A 21,885-nucleotide genomic window follows, 5' to 3' on the forward strand; every position below is an offset into this window, starting at 1 on the left:
TTTGAAGTTGAACACAACAAGCATATATTTGATGTGTTTTACGTGTTTCTATACAAAAATTATTTTCAACTGCCTTCTGCCTTCGTTTTGCGTAGCATCTGCGTAGCCTGTAAATCAATTTTTCCATTTTTTGTATGGAAACTCTTAAAATCTTGTGCAAAACGTGTGATTTGAATGCTCCAACAAATGTTCAGAACATTTCATTCATGTAAATCCTCATCTAATTATAGTTGAGTATAAAAAGCTAACTTTTAACCCTTTCCTTCCCATGGTAGCCCAGGTGATCCACAACTTTGCACAGCTCGCAATTGAACTGGGCGCTTTGGATCAACACCATTTTCTCACCGAATGTGTAGATATGAGTGAAGAAACATTGCACGAAATTTGAAGAAAATCGATTCGCTAGATTTTGCTCGGCAGATCAAAAGCTTAAAAAAAGTCGGATTTTTTTGGAATTTAAATCAAGTCATCATTTGTTGTTCAATAACTTGATGAGTTTTTAGTATTTTCCTCAAATAAAAATGCTGACATGCAGAAGGTTGCTTATGCAAGCAGAATCAAATGATGGTTTACTTAGATTTCAACTAAAACATATAAATTATCGAGTAAGTAAAGTGGATCACTGGTGATACACTGGGAACAAAACGTACTTTTCTTCTTGCGAAGCTTTTCATCAATACTCATAAAAATCATGCCGTAAAAAAAAATTTCGCTTCAAGATAGTTATTTTATCTTCTAAAATGACCACATGTCTCGAAATATTTGTAAAAGTTCGTGATTTTTTCGAAAAACGGCATGTTTACCTTTCCTGGCGCAAAGTGTCATGGCGGCCATTGTTCAAGGCAAAAATGAAAATTTCAAATATTTCAATAAATAGACCATCGAGGGATGGGTATACCAATGAAGTTTTTTGTTTGTTTTTCATTTACACCCTATGTGTTGCTATCTTCCCAATGGAGCATATATGATCCACCTCAAAACCCTAATTTATCGAATGGATCATTAAAGTAGCCTTAAATTATGCATCTTTTGTTCTAGAACTATTGTTGTAAATCAATATTTCTATGTTTAAAACGTGAAAAACCTCGTGGGAAAGAAAGGGTTAAATAACTTTCAAAATAAAACCCTTATAACTCTGCTATGGAAAGAGATAGAGTTTTGATGTATTCAACAAAGTTTCATATTTTTACGTATTCTACAACTTTTTTGTATAAAGTAAAGCTTTATCTATTGGAATAAAAAAGTTAAAATTTTCAATTTTTTTTATAGTGGACCTTGATTAACTTTTGATGCTTTCAAGTTATGAAACATGTTTGAAGAAGCAAATGTTCTGAAGACACTTAAGAGATAAGATAAAAGACAGAGGTGCTACGAAAAAATTTCCACTTTTAGCCCTTTTGGACCACAGTGCGGTGAGCCGTTGTATCTTTGTCGTAAAATTCATGATATTTACGGCTTATGTTATTAGTTTCTTGATAGCTCATGTTTCTCTAATACTTTCCATCACCTTCGAAAATTGGAAAAATTTCATTAAATTAAAAAACAAATTCAAACAAAAGACTAAAAATTATAAAAAATAATCCTAAAAAATGATGAAAAATAACAAAACTAGCAAATATGACAAAAAAAACAACATTATAAACAAAACGAGAAAAATGGATCAAAACATGATGAAAAAAAAGGTGGTCAAAAATTGACTAAAAACTATGTTAATGATAATAATAATAGTTTTACTGTAGAAAAAAGTTGAGAAAAAAACACTTCGATTTTGGCAACATTCGATACACAAAATTATCGGGTGTGTTGCCAAAATCGAACGGGGTCTCTAATAAAACAAAAACAAATACAAACAAAAGACCCAAAATGACAAGAAAAATATAAAAAATGATGAAGAATAAAAACAGCAAATATGAGCAAAAAAAAATATTATAAACGAAACAAGAAAGTGCTAAATTCATCAAAAACATGATAAATAAATTACAAAATGATTCAAAACGGTCGAAAATTGACTAAATATTTATTACGTTAATGATGTTAATAACAGTTTTTTGTAGTAATAAGTAAAAAAAATTGTTGAGAAAAAATCGTTCGATTTTGGCAACATTCTATTTTGACAATACAAGAAATCAGCAATATAATATAATAAAAAATTTATGTAATGGCAAATCGGCTGGCTCAGATAAAGTACACACAGAATTTTTAAAATACGCGAACGAGGAAACCATAAAACTGTTAGCAGAATTAATCAAGGATGCGTACATTTTAAATGAAATTCCGACAGAGTGGAGCAAAACAATCCAAGTGCCAATCGCAAAAAAAACAGGAGCTAGAGAACCAGATGATTTCAGGAGGATATCATTATGTAATGTGGTATATAAAATCTATGCAAGATGGTTAGATAGGAAAATAAGGTCTTTTACAGATGAAGTAGGATTACATCAGGCTGCTTTTACAAATAACCGATCTACAGAAGACCATATTTTTGTAGCTAGACGAGTTATGGAGGAATATTGGAATGCAGGACAGGATCTTTATGTTTTGGCATTAGATATTAGGAAAGCATTCGATAATGTAGATTTGAAATGTTTAGGAAATGTTTTAATCAGCTTGAATGTACCATCTCGACTGACTGATAGAGTTCTAGCAGCCATTCGAAACGAAATGACGAGAATCAGGTGGGAGAATCAGCTTTCGGAGGAAGTTAAGAGAGGAATTGGTATCAAACAGGGTTGCCCTTTATCTCCACTGTTGTTTAACTTAACAATGCAAGAAGTTCTGCTAAAAGTACAAGAAAAAGTACCTGAATTAAAACTAATGGGATTAAACATGTTAAAATTACCACTTCTCTTAGCTTTTGCTGATGATTTGTTGCTGATAACCTTAAACAAAGCTGATTTAGATAGAATAACTGAAGCTATTGAACTAGAACTAGGAAAAGTAGGTCTTAACATCAATAGTCATAAGAGTCAAGTATTGGTGAGGTACCCAGATAATGGCAAACAACCAGATGAGTTAATAATAAATGGCAAAAAATTCAAAGTATGCTCAAAACTGATATATTTAGGAGTATGTATTACTGCTACATTGAACAGGAAAATGTCAAACAGAGATAGATGCAGAAATGCGCTGAAGGTATCTAAGTTAGTGATAGAATTTTGTAAAAAATTCAAACCCAGTTGGGAATTGGGAAAGCTCATATATAAAACTGTGATCGCCCCATCACTTCTATACGGGACTAAAGTGTCAGTTCTGGTCAAAAAAAGTAGGATTTCAATGGCCAATTATGAAAAGTTTATCCTCCGACAAATTTTCATGAATTGTGTAAAGCCTAAAGATCTTAAGTTCAATGCCAGAAAATAGTTAGATGGGAAAACTATAAACAGAAGGGTTAGGGTAGGAAGAATTTGCTATTATGGACACATCAAAAGAAGAGAGCCAGGTCATCCGCTACAATTGGCGTACAATATGGAAGCTAATAAAAGGAAGGAAGGAAGGCCAAGTCTGACTTGGAAAAAGATGCTAGAAGCTGACTTCCATAGGCTAGAATTTGAGTCAGAGCAGGGTTGGAACAATATTGTTAGTGACAGGGACAAGGTGAAAAAGAAAGCAGAAGAATTATACAGAAACATAGAGAGTGAAATCTCAGATGGGGAATCCTCCGGTGATGAAATTAAACATTGGAAACTCAAAAAAATTTAATGGTGAATGAAGAATGAATGAATATGCCAATAGTTTTATTTATCTATTAGTTTGTTCTTTCCTACTTTTAGTACTCTTCTTCATTCTTTTTTACTTTTGTCTTGACCATCTTGTTCATACACATTTAATAATTATTCAATTTTTATTTCAGGAAATACAGGTTTGCTAAATCTATCATTATTATCATCATTATTACTATCATTTATATATTCATATTTGGAGGGGGTGGGGAAGGGCCATCCGGACACCTGATCGAAACGATGTGGAGGGTAGAGTGCACTGGGCAGTTACCCTTGTTAACATGTCGCAGAGAGAGGGAGGGTTCGTCTTCACATCCTATGGAACATTTCACATAACAATGGCTTGATTTTCAATTGATTGTCAATAAATTGTACTTTCGGTGGAGACCCATTATCCTTACCCCACAGAATAGTACAGGTTACTCTACTTGTACATTCATTCCCTTGAAACAGTCCACTCAAAGGCATTTTTAGTCAATGAGTTGGAAATCGAGATCGAGTTGTTATGTGCGAATAGTTCGCTGCAAACGGGCTGTGCCACGCTACATAGGATGTTAGCTTACATCATACATCATACATTCTATTTTGACAATACAAAATATTCGGGTGTGTTGCCAAAATCGAACGGGGCCTGTTTTTAGGCTTTTTATACTTCTGAAATCTGAAGAAAAACAAGATAATTGATAGAAATGTTCCATTTTTGTAGTTAAAAACAGTTTATGCTAGTGAACCTACATGTAGGTAAGAGAAGCTAAATCTGGAACACAAAATTCCAATCGATTCAAAAGAACTGTCAAAATCGATTCCGATCGATCGTAGAGATTTTAGTCTTCTAACTGGAAATTCAACAAATGAAAGTATTGTGATTGCTGCTGTAGTTCAAGCAAATAATTTGGAAGCTCGTCAAATGAATGTATGATTAGGAGCAATCTTTTTCACTACTTTAGTGGTTCTTATTCATAGTTAGAAATCTATCTGTTTGTTAACAAAATTCATCTCATTCATATCGTTTATCACGATCCAACGGGCATCAAATTCAATGTTGTTTTGTCGGATTTTCGAGCATTCACTTTAGAGCCAGAATACAGTGCTGAGGATTTTTTTATCCAAACTTTCGGCAATGTTGCTGCATGTTTTATTTTAAGAGGGATCAGATGTCGCTTCTCTTACATGTAGGTTCACTACCCAAGTAACAATTTAAGTTTTATTCCATTATAAGCCAAAGCGCATTTCATATTTTAGCACAACTACTTAAAAGCTATCATATGGCCCTGATTTGACAACGTCTTTAAAGCTTATTCGGCGTTGAATGAAGCTTTTTCTGAGGACTATGTCTTCACCATTAAACTTCATTCAATTGCAATTGGATTCAATTGCAATTGTTAGTATATGGATTCTGTCGTTATATGAACTATAAAAAATCTTTTTAATTAAATTTAATATGCTCTTTAAATTTAATTAAAAAGATTTTTTATAGTTCATATAACGACAGAATCCATATACTAGAATGACTAATAAATATTATTCAATCAAGAACAAATTAATTGTTTAATACATTTATTCTTATCGAATCACAAAAATCGTCTTTTCACAGTGTGTTTGCGGTTCTTTTGAAATTTGAAAGCTGTGTTAATTTATATTATTTTGAAAGTCCGTTTTTCTAAAAGCCATAAATCAAAATCCTTTCAAAACAGGTTATGCTATCTCATAAGAGGTAAAAAAGTTTAAGCGTGTATACGTTCTTCTCGTTTGTCAAATCATCTGTCACATAGTTTTAACATGTCTACATTCACTGTTCCAATAAAACAGTTTTTCAACTTGGCTTGAACGCTAGTTTTAAAAGCGCATTAAGTGCTTTATTAAAACAGGTTCCAAAGCCCTAATAAAAACAGGAAAGAAGGGTAACGGACTTATTTTGGACCAGAGGATCAATTTTGGACCACCTTGTCTAGCTCTCTAATAATGAAAAAAAATTAGTGCATTACATTAAGTGCCCGGGCTCAACAATATTTGCTAAAAAATTTCATGATTATTTGTTTTATAAGAGAGCTAGACAAGGTGGTCCAAAATTGGTCCTCTGGTCCAAAATAAGTCCGTTACCCTATGTGTTTTATTGAAGCTTTAGCAATTATTGTTATTATTAATATTTATTAAAGACCTTTAACAATTGTCATTCGGGTCAAAGGTTTAGCAATATTTTGCAGCTTTTTTACAACACTCTTAAGATAGTGTCTTATTCAAGTTTTAGCAAAACTTCCAGGGCTCTTTTTAAACACACGATAAATGAAGCATTTCCTATTTTACAATAAATTATTTTTAAAATTTGGATGCCATGGAAAAGTCTTCATAAAACAATAATAAAACTCAAAAAAGCCAATTGGCTTAATCTGTGTTACCCACCCAAGTATGTTAGAAAAATAAATAAAATTGTGTAAATTTTAATTTTAAAGTCTTTTTCGTTGATACCTGTGAACAATTCTGACATTGATTTTACCTTGAAATTCTATGATGGTTTTCTGTGATGGAAGAAGCATAAATTTCTTTGAAAAGTCATGAAAAATGGATCTTTTTCACATTTCACTCAATAAAAAACTATTTACGTCACCTATCTTAACATGATTTTCCAAAACAACGTTAGAAACCCCAAATTTACATTGACTTGAGATAAAGAATTTTGGAAATACGTACAAGATTTAAAAAAATCTGTGAAACCTGTGAATCTTTCCAAAATTCTGTGATCTGTGAGACCGATTCTGCGATGAAAATTTGTTCAAAATTCTGTGAAATTATAGATTTTTCTGCGATTTTGGGAACCTTGCCTATGAACACATATTTAGGTATCAGATTCTTAATAATATTCTGTCTGTAACAGAACAAGTGGATTTTTAACCATTATGTTAGTTCGGTATATTTTGCGTCCTCCTCATGAAGACGTAAATCTACTAATATTTTTGAAATTCTCGTAATTAAGGTTGATTTCAGGATATGGCAAATGAGAAAAAGGAGAGAAAAAATTCTTCGTAATTATAGCTCATTCAATGATATAGCAAATCAAAGAACAGAAAAAATATTTCAAGAGAGCTTTCGAGATTTTATACGGCTCGTAATTCGGGAAAATCCGTGCGTTTTTTTTTTCAAAAAAAAACAGGTAATTAATAAATTAAAGCTAGATCTAAACTCACCCAAAATCGGATTGGATCGAACTTTTCGAATTATTCTAGGAATTTCCGGATGTTTACTACAGTACTTACCATACCATATTTTCTCGTGAATGTGGGAACAGTGGGAATAATTTAAATAATACTAAATATAATTTAAATAATAAATACTGTAAAAATATCCTCTCATTATTCTTTTACGAGGAATTTGCAGTTTCCATAAATATTTTATGCAAATCGATATGAGCGTGTTTCATTCATTTCAACAATATAAATTAAGAAGACATCATTTCCGTGTAGCATCGCGTCGCACACTTCGTGCATGGAAGAAAACCCATGCACATTTTTCTCCGACCGACACACGGCCGTGCCAACAAGAACACGATTTTCATTCGTACCGTGACCTGGATTTCCTCTCTTGTCGACCCCTTGAAGTCTTTTCGGTTCTGGTTTTTTTTTTGGGTTCGCTGTCCTACTCAATTCACTAGGAATAAAACTACATTCAATATCTTTCACTGACTTCACGAGCACCAAACGAAACTGGTTGTCTCGTTACCTACCAACCTAGGTAGGTTCATATTGCAGCCGGGTGAATCGCGGAATGCGCGCAAAAATGAATGGCCCGGTGCCCCCCTGCTCGCCTTTACCTCTAAATCCTCTCGGATCTTGAAACAAACCAAAGAAAAAAGGCGAAAGTCAAACGGGGCCAGAGATTGGCATCGCTTCTGATCGCGCCTGACTTGACCCGACTACGAAGACTTGACTTGGGCTCCTCGAATTTCTAGCGGTGAAAGATGGCAATTGGCGCTTCTGGTTATTACCTTCCATTTGCTTTTCGGTCTGCTCGCTCACACTTTGTACCGAGTAGGTACCGAATTTACATAATGGGCCCATAATGAAATTAATCCTACGGTAATGTGGAGTCTTTTTGTATATAAATAGTTTAGTGGCTAAAACTCAGATGGGAATTGAGTAATAGGTATTGACCAATGAAAGAACTGGAAAATATTGTCGCTGGCAACGATTTGAAGGCTATAAGAGCAAAATGTCGCGCTTTTTCGCATTCTTCCGATAGGTATGAATAAAGGGTCGGATAACGCCCAATTGGTGTAGTTTTCGTCGCTTAAGAATTAAGGGGAGTTACATCAGTTCACCAGTGCTAATTCTGCGCTTAACGAAAGTTCGGTACCCATTTTTAACTAAAAATCGTAACAAATTTAGATCAAACAATCTGCTTGTACAATGAATGTACTTTTTTTCTTCTCAAATTTAGAAATATCTGTGTTAGAATCACAAAAGGAACACCATTTTTGGTGCCTTTGTTTAAATAACTGATTTTGATAGGGTTTTGGCGTGCTGAATTCAAATCATTTGACAGATTTTGAGATTGTGTCTATCACCTCTAGTTATGGTGATATGGCGTGTGGAAATTTTAAAATTGATCAGTTTTGAGTTGCCAATAATATCATTCGTAGCTACCTTACAGGACGATAACAGTTTGTATCTATTGATCAAATAAATAGCTCGTTGCAAAACGACCTAGAGAATCTTGGTTGATATTGTAATAGGAATCTGCTGACCCTAAATTTTTCCAAGACCAACAAAATACACGATATGTCGTTCAGCAAACAGAAGAATTGATTGCAGTAATGACACTTAATTCGAACAAGTGGATAAGAGAGTGACCCAAATTTGTATGGGAAAATTAAATCCTGTGAAACGCTATGCGCTGCAAGCTGAAATTGATTCTAGGCCTAGTACTACAAGATCCCATGCCAAATTTGGGCTAGATCGGATCACGGGAAGGGCTCGCTAAACGAGCCTGAAGTTTGTATGGGATTTTGAGACATTTTGTACGGGAGGAACATGAAAATCCGGTTTTTCATCAATTATTTTGGTTCTCTTGGGCCGATTTCTTTTGAATATAGGTTATTTTAAACCTTAAATTATGACAAATATTTCATCCGAAAACTGCATTTTGAATCAAGTTAAAATAAAAAAATAATAAGGCTTCAAAATTGAGCTAAACTCTGTTTCACATCTGGTCGCATCTTTTCATTTATTCCAGCGCCCCTAGTTGTCACATCGCGAATCTATTGACAGTGTTTTGATCCGAATGGTTTATTTACTTAGTGGTGAAAATTTCATCAAGATTGAAACAGTCAGTCAAAAGTTAGCGACGATGGAACGCGAAAGGCGATATAAAATTCTGCACACTCACGTAGAGAAACGGACGTGGTCAGGGGTAAAGATCGCGAAATTCATTTAACATCCAAAATCGACCGTAAATTCGGTGCTGCAACGTTACCGGGAAACCCTTACGGTGGATCGAGCAAAACAAACCAGGCGTCGAAGTGGAACATATGACCGGAAGCTGCGAGCAAAGGTAATTCGATCAGTTCACAATAATCATGAAATCTTCTTGCGTGATTTGGCGAAAAAGTTCAAGACGAACCACAGTACAGCTCGACGAATTTGTTTGCGAGAAGGCTTGTGGTCGTATCATGCAAGCAAACACCCCAACAGGACGCTGAAACAAAACCTGGTTGCCAAAACCAGGGCAAGGAAGTTGTGCGAGAAAGTGTTGACCAAGTACAACGGATGCATTTTGATGGACGACGAAACTTATGAATTTAAAATTTTGAGTGTATAGTAGAATACCTTGCTTCCTTTTTTGGATTTGGACACAATGTGTATAATTTTAACTTGGAAACACAGGACGCAGCACTTATCTTGCTCTTATTCAAAGATTTAGTGTCTCGTCACGTTCAATAATGAGTATGGAAATATCTCCATTTTCAAAAAAATGGAGATGTCCTTCGATCATCTGATTATACCATCATGTCCAAATCTGTTTGTATGTATAGAAAATTAAACGAATTGCTTTGAAGTTTTTGAATTTTGTCTGGTTTTATTTCATTTTTGTATAGAAGCTGCCTATTCCTAAATTCTAAGGAAACAGAACAACAAACGTTCCTGAACAAACAGACGATTATTTTCAAATATGAGGATAAGAGACTGCAACTTCTTTCGCTAAAAGAGATTTAGATAATTGATGACAGCTTTCGAAATAGATAGAAAATTAAATGTATTTTTTTATTTTATTTTCAGATACATGATTCATAATACGAGTATCCTATCATTGGCTTTGTTTGAGAAGTCGGTAAGTAATATCTGTTTATAGTAATATCTGCGAAACCAAATGAAAACATCTGCCCCATAAATACGATCCAAACTCCAGCTCGGCAGACTCTATAGCAATATGCTGTAAGCCCTAGTCTTAATTTGATTGCACAATCTCGGTTATTTTGCGGACTCCAATTTTTGGAGCGCAGCGTAGGAAGTCATATTTTCAACGTCTGCTGAATTTATGGACGACTCTATGACATTATTCTCGTTTTGGGCGGAACAAGACTATGCCACGCAAAAATAGAGCACGTTTGTCGTTTTTTTCAAGAAATCAGTGTGGCATGTGTCTACTGTAAAATTTTATGTATGTTTATAGAGACTTGTTAATCTTTATTGAAGATATTATTTATTTTTATTGTAAACTTGCCCAATGAGTTATGAAAACTTCGGTAATCATTTTCAAAGCTTATTTGAAGTTTTTTTTTCGAAGTAGTGCTACTAAAAGAAAGCACACTTTCTTCCAAGTCAGTTTCATAACTTCTCAATCAACGAAGCATCTTCCTAGATTACCGGAGCGTGGTTAAACAGGATTTAAGGCGAGAGAGAGAGACAAACTGAAAATATAGGTCAATCAAAGAAAAAAAAAAGGCGAGTTGAATGGAACTCCACCCGTAGGATGATGATGGACCTCGTCAGAAGTGGTAAAACCAGATAACACCGTTCGTTGCTGTGGGTTGTCCTCAAGTAGTTCGACGACTACGACGGGTATCAAAGGTAGAAACCTGTTCTATCTGAATGGTTCACGCCGTTTTTTTTTGAATTGGATTAAAGAAACGAAAACAACAATTTGTTGTTCTTTTCAGGTTTTGTTTGTCTACGTTGTTGAAATATGAATGAATCTTTCCAATATTTTTCATCTGTCCATTCACTTTTGTTCAACCTGTTGGCGTGAATGTTGTTGGATGTTTTACAATCTTAGTTTTTTTTAAGATAAACTGGTTCCAAGTTTATTTTTATTTAAATAGCAAGTTATATAATTACAAGCTTTTAACTTGTACACATCCAAATCAATTTATTCTGATTTTCTTTCAACCTGATCGATAACGTTTTTTCATCATTCCCAAGCAACAATTATATATTTGTAAAGATTTTCAAGCATGTTATAAGACTTTGTTACTAAACAATGTAAAGTTTTCAAAAAATCTTCGAATAACTTCCAAAGGTAAAAACACTTTTCATAATGCTCTGAAGGGAAAATTATAAATCTTAAAAAAAAATTAAGAGTCCGAACGATACTTAATAGACACTTGATTCCTGGGGTGGCTTGATTCCTCAGCCTTTTAACTTGAAGTTAGCACGATATTATAATTTTTTATTCGATTACAAACAGTGCATTTTGCATGTTAACAAAGATTTAAAAAAAATATGCTGAAAAGTGCTACTTTTCGACACTGTTTTGGTTTGGAAGGAAACAACAACAATCTGTTTCACAATCTAGTACGTCTCGGTGGTCGAGTGGTTAGCGTGGTAAGACGGTTATCGCTGGTCTATGGAGTCGATTCCCATTTTGGTACTGGGTGTTAAATGTCAAACTAAGTTGTCCACGTATTCAGTCTGTAAAGCCTAAATCGGCTAAGACGGTGTATGTCTTTAAAAAAAAACAAAAAAAAAACTACAATTTGATGGATTTTGAAGGATATTATTTATGCGGTATAGCAAAAAAAAATTGTTTGCATCTCGTGGCAACACTCGATTTTTTCAGCACTCGACGATAAAAAAGGTCGTGATGAAAATTCCATTTTTGGCAACTTGTTGCATAAATAACTATTTGCAATTGATTTTGTTTTATTTTCGACAATGATTACTACATAGAAAAACCTATATTAATTTCGCTCCATGAAAAATGCTTCTAATTCATCCCCGGGATTACTTACATGCCGTTCTCATTTTTTGAGCAGAGTAATTTGTTACTACATCTTGTAAGAAACTCTTGAATACTATTAGGTGTTATTTTCGTTAAAAAATATTATTAAAAAAAAAATCTAATCAAATCACCCCAGCTAACTTTTGATACGCTCCTACCGAATAAAAAGTTCATCTTGATCTAGGGTGATTTGCCAATCGTTGAACAGCTAAGCACATGATTTTGGTTTCTATGCAGTATTCCGGTCCTATAAATCGAATTCGTTCATTTTTTTTTTGTCAAAGGTACTCATACAGGCTTGGTCAACAAGATCCAAAAAGGCTCAGCCACCATGTAGTCTAAGTAGCTGATATTTGAAACGGAAGCTTTTTATGAGAACTTCTAGTTCAAATGCAATCCAATTTGGAGATGGCCCCTTTTGAAGAAGGGCGTCCATAAGAACAGTCCGATGCGAACTGGGGAAATTTGGACCCATAATCCAACAAAAAAACGAAGCCACGAGTTTCAGAGCCTGGAATAGTACCTATCTTACGTGAAATTTTCTCAAAAATTCAAATCTGCCGTCAGACTAGACCGTACCTATCTGAGTAGAGTGTTATTTCACCTTGTTTACCCAGTAATTAGCTATTTCTTTATATGTTCTTGCAACATGAAATTTTAAATCATTCCATAAAACGAACTAAAAGGTTTTTGAACGCGTGATATATTTTAAAAAGACTTTTTGTTGATGAAAGAATAAAAGGACAAGGTCTGTTTTGCCCCCCTTTACCCCTATGAAAAAAAGTCATTTTTTTAATAATTGCTTTTTATCTCACTAAGAAGTTGATTTATTTCAACATACTGAATATCAATTTAAAGCTTAGAAATGCTCTCAGCAACGCCCAAAGCTTCAAACCATTCGACCGATTTATGACCAAGATATGCAGTTTTGTATAAGAATAAATTAATTGATTAAAATATTTATAATGCGAAAATGGAATAATTTGTAATGAATGTAACTCCTGTAATATTTTATCAATCTCCATAAAACACTAGCTGTCCCGGTAAACTTCGTTTTACCTTTAAATAAACCAACGTAATAAATGTTTATTTTCATTTACACGTCTTTAACTTCATCGTGCTCGCGAATCGATTTTTATGAAAATCGTAACAAAATTGTATGTCTTCTGTCCCACTTTAAATTGTATTTTGTTTGGTCCCCTGCCATAAAAAGTGAGATTCTTGAAACTATTATACAAACCATCTCTGACGCGTAAAACCCTCGGATACCAAAATTCACTTCATTCCGGCCAATTGTTTATATGTGATGGTGTTACAAAGAAAACGCCTTCATTTTTATATATAAGATGTACATCACATTGAAATGTTTCCCAATAACCTTTCAGGTGAAAAACAGTTTTGATCTAATTCAGTTTTCGAAGTTATGACTGTGTTTTTGAGTAGTGAGTCTAACCTGACGACAGATTTGAACTTCAGAGAAAATATTCCATGAGATAAAAAGGTATTTCAGATCTTCCAATCTATAGATGCAGCAGACAGTCTCAAATTGTGAAAAAAATTGGTTATGCAGAACAATCTTTAAATTATTTGCATGAAATTTTGAAATAACGGTCGGGACGAAGAGCTTCAAAATAAATCTGATATAAAAGTAGTCCCTCAAAACCAAGGCAGTTAAATTGCCTTGAGGCTACTTTTAAATTTTTCGTGTAGTTTAATAAACTCAATACTTCCAATTGAAGATTTGACGATAAGAAAAATATTGTTTTTGAACCATGAAGAATTGTTCGTCATAATTAATTTTAAAATAATAGAATTTGTAAAATATCATTGATTTTTTTTAAAATCATATTTAAAGTGTCTTTAATTTAAGTTGAGTTCATGTAAATCAACATTACGTGAAAATAATATGAAAATTCTGAGTGAAAAACGGTTGAGTTGAGCACGGAAATCACTAAAATCACAAAAATCACTTCTTGAACGTAGTTTTCAACTTATTTAGCAGAAAAAGAAAACATGTCATATTAAGGCGCCGTTCAAATATTACGTAACGCAATCCTTGATCATTTTCGATCCCCTGACGAATTCGTATGAGATTTTATTACCAAAATCAACAAATAGTAACAAGCTATTCGCCTGACCTCATACGCGAAAAAAAAAAGAAAAAGTAAAACTGTCGTTATATGTCTGTAGAGGACTTCCAATCATCATCATCATCAAGGTCATCATTATCGTTGCAACGATTCCAATGATAAGCCAGCCAACTTCCTAGAACAATACTCTATTGTTCTTACTCTCGAAAAATGTGATAGAATTGAAGCTCTGTGCACCAATCTGATTGCTATAGCTTTTAGTAAAACTTTGACCACCAACCACACAACGACTTTTATTTGTAGTCCGATCGCTGCATGCCTAATTTTCAGCAGAAAATATCGTAAAAAGCCTCATTTTATCAGTAAACATTCAAATAAACATGATTCCGTATTATTTTTGGGTAAAATTTGAAAGACGGCTGAAATATTGACAATTTAAGTCATCCTGTGCAACGATGGGGTAGAGGACAACGATTGGCAAATCACCCTAGTAGGAATCATCGAGCTGTTGCTACCCAAAAAAGCTTCCGAGTAGCCGGATTAAAGAAATGCATATTTCCGCTGACGTAAACTTTGCACTTCATTTTAAACCCGTGCATACTGGGAAAAATTTGGAACCAAAATAAAAAAAACATTCGGAATCGCAGTTTGGATAACCTGAAATAATACTCATCATATGTAAAATATTCTCAGGAATGTTATATGGCTCTTGTTAGCTGAAATGTGTTGTGATGCGAATGTGATGCGAAGGTGTGATGGAGATTGATGAAATGCTACAGACGTTACATTCTTTACAAATAATCTCACTTTTATAAGAATGATGTTTTTATCGATTTCTGTAAACTGGGATTATTTTGATCATCGAGGTGACATTGGTCAACGAGCAAAAACATCGGAAGATCATTAATTGAACAATTTTTTATGTAACCTAAAACTGTGTTCTGATACATTCACCTTTAAATAGGTAAGTGAAATTTGGTTTTTTTAATACTTTTTGAAATTTTGAATTTTAAATTTCAAATTTCTTAAAACATTTGTTTTCCGAATGGCTTTTACAATTTTTCAATATTTACTACTGTAGTAAGTGTTTTAAAACTTTCAGGTGCTACTAAAAATTGTCCCTTTTAAAATAATTTGGCGGCACAAGTTTCCCGTTTGTTTCTGAAGGTCAAATTACACTTTACTCTGATAGCTCCGGTCAAATCCGACGGCAGATTTGAATTTCTGAGAAAATGCCACTCAACAAAACTAGTTTAGGGTCCTCCAACCTGCAGCTAGGAATTTTTAGGGACTTTGGGTCCAAATTATCCCATTGTGCTCTGCTTACAGGACTTACTAAGAATATTTATTAAACGTTTTTTTTAATAATTCTTTTGTTGAGTACGGCTTTGTTGAAAACGGTTCGAGGAGCCATTATTGATTTCATTTACATCAGAAGAGTTCGATGATAATCGTTCAGTTAATATCTATGTTTTAAATTGTTTAAGTTCAGCTAATAAGATTAAAAGCAACACAACCGAATATTAACGTAGAGAAATACTGAAATTTACCAGGAAACTGTTTGAAGTTTTCATTAAAGTTTTGAATTGAAGTATGCACTAATATAGTTAAGCTTTCTAGCTATTTTATATAAAAATCTGGCAAAATCCGGGCATTTCATCTCGAAACTGACGACAAAAAATTCGGACAATTCCGGGCAAATTTTGTCCAAACCGAGAAATTACTCAACTAAAAAAAAAAATAATAAAAAATTGAAAAAAAAAACTATTTTCATCAAAACTCATCGACAGATTTTAAATCGTATTTAAAACTTCCAAAAAACCTTTCATGATTAGTTTTATATAACTAACACAAAAAAAAATCAATTTGAAGGCATAAAAAGAAAACTTTTACAAAAGAATTTGTTTTTTTTTCGTTTGATTTGCCAAATAAATTTAATAAATCCGGGCAAACTCCGGGAATTTTCCAATGAAATCTGGGAAACCGGGCCGGGCCTGACTGTTCCCAAATTTTGTATTAAATATCCGGGCAAACCCGGATAAAACGGGCTATCTATATATAGTGCCGGTAAAGCAATGTCACTCACGGTGTCTTTCCTTACTTTTAAAAAGATAAAATCGGCATCTCTGAAAATTTTCAAGAGTAAACTCTTACCTATTCAACGCACAAATCGGGAAAAAAAATTGATTGGGGGGCCTAGAACAACTGTTTTTTTGAAGATTTGCGAACAAAAAACACGATGACAATTTTCTAGTTTTTGCCAATATTTTTTCCTAAGAACTCCAAATTTGAAAATCAACAAAAAAATATATCTAGAATTAGCCTCTAAATTAAATGGCAACCCTGTAGCAAATTAACAGGAGCACGGTAATAAAGTTGTATTCTCTATAATCATTTTAATCAAAGACAGAGTGTAGTTTTGATTTAAGTGAAGAAGGTTACAATTTAATCATTTAACAATATATATTCCTCCGCCCTCCTTCATGATTTATTTGTAGTTTGCATACCTATAGGTGTGATTTTAGGAAATAATTATAGATTTGCAGGGTCTAGAATAACTTTTTTTTGTTAACAAATCTTTAAAACATAAAGTGAACCACACCCCCCCCCCCCCCCCCCCCCCCATCTTAAAAAGACACCGTGTACATTAGGATGTGTCAAATTACATTTTTTTCTTTCCCTTGCCTTTTCCTTTTTGATCAAAAGGATCTACTGATTTTTGCGCATTTTTCAAATGAGGTCAATTTATTCGAATTTTTTAAATGAAGTTTTGTATGAAAAAACGCGAAAATTTGTTCGGAGAATGTCTTTTTTTTTGTTTATTATAGAGGTCACTGAAGAATTTTTCAGCATACAATTTTGCCCAAAACTGTCAAGCGATAGGGCTAGAGAGAAACAAGTTGTAACGGCCTAAGAGCAGTTGTTTTCCATGAAAAGAACCTAGCAACACTGTCAGTTTTACATATGTGGTAAACCTCTCTTTATGGCAGCCCGTCATTTTGACGGGATCGCTATAATTATTTACCGTGGAGCATGGCTTCACCGTTTCTGATTTACACAAGTTTTATGATTTTGAAGGAATTTAACGTCCGGAATCCAAATATGGTGTTATATTTCATCTAAAAGCTCTAGTTTTAATGTTATGACGGTTCAAAGATAAAAAAAATACGTTAATTTTTAAGAAACTTAGCCGCTCATACACTAATATACAAAACTATACACATGAAAAACAAAAATTGTTTTTGAATTAGATCATCACTTTCAATACAAATCACTTTTTAAATTTGGATTAGATGTTTTAATTTAAGGGGGGGGGGGGGGGGGGTAGGGTCTAACACTTTAAAAAAATTGATTTTTTTATTTTTTTATTTTCTTATTGTAAAACATTTCAAGAATGTTGTGTCAAATTTTCAAGTCAATTGAAGCAAAACTGTAGAAGTTATAGGCCTTTATCTCCTCCTATCTAATACTGCAAGAAAGCAAGAGCAGATACTTCAAACGCGTTTTTCTCGAAAGCACATTTTTAAAGTCCGTGGACATCGTCATTTGAAAACTACTTATCCGATTCTTTTCAAATTTGGAACATATTTTCTACATATAAAATGCCAGACCCCAACGTTTTTCTTTTTTGATTTTTTCACTTTGGGGAGATTTTACAGGTGAAAAATGGTGGATTTTTAAGTGAGAAATCGTAGTTTTTACTTCAAACAGCCACAAAAATTTCATAAAAATATTTTTAAGTTAAATAAAAACGTTGGGGTCCAGAAAAACATCTATTAAAAATATTTTGCTCTGATTTTTTGACCTCAGATGATTCTGTGCTGAGATACAGTGTCCACCGCAAATCCTGTTTTCTAAAAGGCATCCTCGAAAATGCTCCGTCACCGGCTCATTTTTCTATATTTTCTACGAAAAAATTACTAAATGTTCTTTCAACAATGCTTTGTATAATGCAAAAAATTTGAATACATTTGTTGGAACGATAGCTCTAGAAAAAAATCGTGAAAATGGTGTTTTTTTTATACCCGTTAGACCCTACCCCCCCCCCCCCCCCCCTTAAGTGATATAACGTTTGAAATTAGTTTTACTATAAAATTCAACAGCCTCCCTATAAAAATTTCTGGCATCACTGTTGATCATTTTTAATTTTTCAATATTTAAGACTTTAACTCATTCCGCAACTTTGTTCGAGACCGCTAAACATTTTGACTTATGGTTTAAAAGGTATTGGAGATTTACTTTCAGTTTTTCATGACATATTTTCTTTAAAATTCCCATACTCAGACTAGCTTCACTAGCTTTTTTTTTCGCAAAAATCAAAATAACTTGTGATCTTCAAGAATGTTGATTCTTGATTAGAAATCGTAAATTTTAAATACTTAGTACTATGGTAATATTCTATAGTGTTGCTTTTTCCCAATCATCAAATTGACGAGTTCCTGTATGTATAGGTATATTTAGCAAAAAAGTCCATAAACCTAGTGTTGATAAAAATTGGCCAATGTTCAAAAATAGTGGGAACTTTATTGATTTAAGAATCGTGAGATGTTCGGAAGAATTGATTTGCATTAAATTTTTCATCATTTGCATTAGCACCATATGCCATGGTATTAATTACAAATATCTACTTGAACTGATCTTTTTATTTTATTTCTATGAGTGGAGATATATCCTACATAAATATAAGGAGAGCTGATGATTTTGAGAACCTCCTTGATCCTGGACTATGGTCGTGTCGTGACATACATTTTTTTCAGGAACAGTATTCCAAATAAGACCAGATCAGCACATATCAATTGTGTAGTTTGAGGAAAGAAATAGATGGTCTTTCAAGGATTTCTTTCTTGAGTCTAGAAAAACTTTATTATAAAATTTTCAGTAAAAGTTGGAAATTATATGCTCTTCACTAACGTCGGCGTTGTTGAGCGACCCATCTAAACTCACAAAATGAGGTGAAAATTGAAGAGTTTGTTTGGTGAAGCATATCACTTTGGTGGGCATATAACTTTTAGGAGCTGTGAGATTCTCATATTCATCTGTCACTCTTTTTTTCAAACATAATAAATTTCCAGCTGTACAATCCAGTTTAATAACTATCAACAACAAGCTGGACAAAACTAGTTGGTCTGCATTGGCGCATCAATAAAAGTTGTCTGCACTGAATTTCAGCACAGAAAACCAAACCGTTCATTCATTTTTAGCCCCTGGGGATAGTACGTGTAGAAGGTATATGATAGATAGACCAAAGAATAAACTGGTTATCGCCGCTCGGTTGCATAATTCATCATTGAATTCTGCTGCTTGCTGCCAACAAACGATCCAACGATCTGGTTTGCCAGGGAATCGAAATGGGGGTGCCCTGATTTCTCGGCTCTCGATATTGATTTGTTTTGATCGTAACGTTGTTTATCATTTGAAATGGTCGATCTTTAAATTTCAATTAGAATTGAGTTAGAAGTTTTCGAAACTAAGTTTCATGAAAAGTCATGACTGTAAGATATAGTTCGGTCAGTCAAGTAAAAACAATTTAAAAAAAATGGGTTAGTATTCCAAGAACTGGTGCCAAAATTCTGCCTCGTGCTATATATTTTGACTGTTTATTATTGGGGGTGCGAAGTGCCCGAAATAATGTGTTATAAATGAAATCAAAACAGTGATAGTGTGGAACGGAATCAGCAGCGCTTAAGTCAAGAAGTGGCTGTCGTCTGTCCGTTTGTTCATGACGGGCAAAGGCGAGCCGAATGACTAATGCAAACGGTTTTATTATAATCACTTGGTTCGTTTCCTTTCTTTAGTCTGCATGAAGTCAGCCACTGGACGTCACACCGTTTGATCGGTCGCTCACACCAAAAAATCCTATCGTGTTAACCCATTATGATCAATCTTTTGAAAGAAAGTTGACGAAAAATTATAATTCTTTGTTCGGTTCACCTAGCAATATTTGTTTGATTCAGGACAGATAATTTCTTTGCGATAAACCAAACAACACAAGTGTTCAAAATGTAACTTTCAAAAGGAGGAAGGGTGCAGTGTTTGGTCAATCGGAGTGTTTCCCGTTCCCTGAATTGGCTCGTTTGTGGTTATGATTCATCGTTGCTAGCTACCGCGGACTGTGATTGGGTACACTTCTGACGTAACCCAAAGAAAGGCATAAACGAAGTTTGTTTACTTTTTAGACATTTCGGCCAGTAATGAACAAAATCAGACATAAATTAGCGCTTTAGACTAAGCGTTTCAACCTAATGGGGTCAGACTATATTAATGTTATGTATGTAGAAAGCTTCAATCAAATTCGGCTGAGATCCCGACCGATCGGTCAAATTTGCGCTAACAAGAAGAATCTTATCTCGTTACCAATAATATCAGCCCCAATTTAATTTGACCCTGGTTGAACCTTTACAGGAGCGACTGATTTGTTTGCTTATGTTTTAGTGAAGCGAAATAATCTAGAGCTCATTGAAAGCATACGATTTGTCACCATCATTTGAACAAACATTTATGTCACCATTTTAGGTTTGCTAAATCTTAGCTTTTAGGAAAACAATAGGTATTCTATTTTATGAATTTCAGTGACATCTGAAAATGTAATTTTGTATAGAATGCTTCTGCTGACCCCGTTTAAGCTACTGGAAGTAAAGTAGTTCAGTTGAGAAAACCTTGGCACTGGTGAAGAAAACCTTGCTAAGAGTTTTAGTAGTGTGCAGAGATGCCAATGTGCCTGATTTTTCAGGCATTGAATGATAAGCCATTGAATTTCCTTGATTTTTGAAAAAATGCCTGATTTTGCCTAATTTTTGCGAATGTGATGAAAAATGGGTAGTAGGAACTGGATTAGGTACCATCGTTGAAGTGAAAAAGTGAAACGTGGCTGAATCAATTCAATTGCTTTGATTCAGTAGAATTATTTATCCAAGTGAGTGAAAATGTGGAGCGATGACCAAAAAAAAGGTCATCACTTTAAACAAAATTTCCATTACTTTAACGTAGCCTGATTTTGCCTGATTTTTATTTCACCAGTTCCCTGATTTTTGAAAAAAATGTAGGCAACCCTGGTTGCGAGCATGGACGGTCGGCTCCTCCAAAAAAAAAACAAAGAGCCGGGAGAAAACAACACTGTTTTCGATTCGGCTTCCGAGTGTAATCCTCTTTCGCTAATTATGCTCCACTCGTTATCTGAGTTTTCACGAGCTGTAAGCAGTGTTGTCAACTGTTTTTCGAAAAACCTGGAAGATTTTTGTAAAATGTCTGGAAATGTGTGGATAGCTTATTTTTGAAGGTGGTGAGTTTTTTTTTGGACGCCAGATCTCAGTATGACAGATGGCTGCTAATCACCTAATAATTGGTTTCTCTCTCTACTGGCTCTCAATTTGACAAATATCTTCGAAGTATTTGCAATTATTCATAGCTTTCAATCACTTCTGAATTCATAAATTCTAGTCATTTCTTGTCGTATTATACAATGACTATTTATAATTTTCATAGTTCCATAGAACAATTTATGTTCTAACCCCAAAGTCTGGAATTGTCTGGAAGAAATGTCAAAAGTCTGGAAGTCCGGAAACCTGAAAAAATGTCTGGCAAAAGTCCAAAAATCTGGAAGATCCAGACAAAACCTGGAAGGTTGACATCACTGGCTGTGAGAGCTCTCGCATCTGAGAGAAAGAATTCCTATACAAGAGCGCCCTAGTGTTTTTGTCATACACCTCAGTGTAAATGAAGAGAAAAAAAAATTATGACTCCCAGCACACAACATACCAAAAATATCAACAAATTCTTCCCCGCGACGTCTGGATTGTCGCATTGAAATCTTTACTGTAGAATTTTTGGCGGTAATTTATTTTTCACAGACAAAAAATCTGCACCGG

At 34.0% G+C, this 21,885-nt stretch overlaps 1 protein-coding gene across 3 annotated transcripts in view; it reads left to right on the top strand.

Moving 5' to 3' along the window:
* Nucleotides 1-21,885, top strand: part of LOC129757438 (CDC42 small effector protein homolog) — a 103,498-nt gene that overhangs the window by 48,683 nt on the left and 32,930 nt on the right. For all 3 annotated transcript variants that reach the window (XM_055754664.1, XM_055754662.1, XM_055754663.1), the window contains exon 3: nt 9,989-10,040. The gene's annotated coding sequence lies outside the window, so the exon portion shown is untranslated. The remainder of the gene's footprint in view (nt 1-9,988; nt 10,041-21,885) is intronic.

This window comes from Uranotaenia lowii, chromosome 3, assembly GCF_029784155.1.
Source record: "Uranotaenia lowii strain MFRU-FL chromosome 3, ASM2978415v1, whole genome shotgun sequence".
NCBI classification, from domain to species: Eukaryota; Metazoa; Arthropoda; class Insecta; order Diptera; family Culicidae; genus Uranotaenia; species Uranotaenia lowii.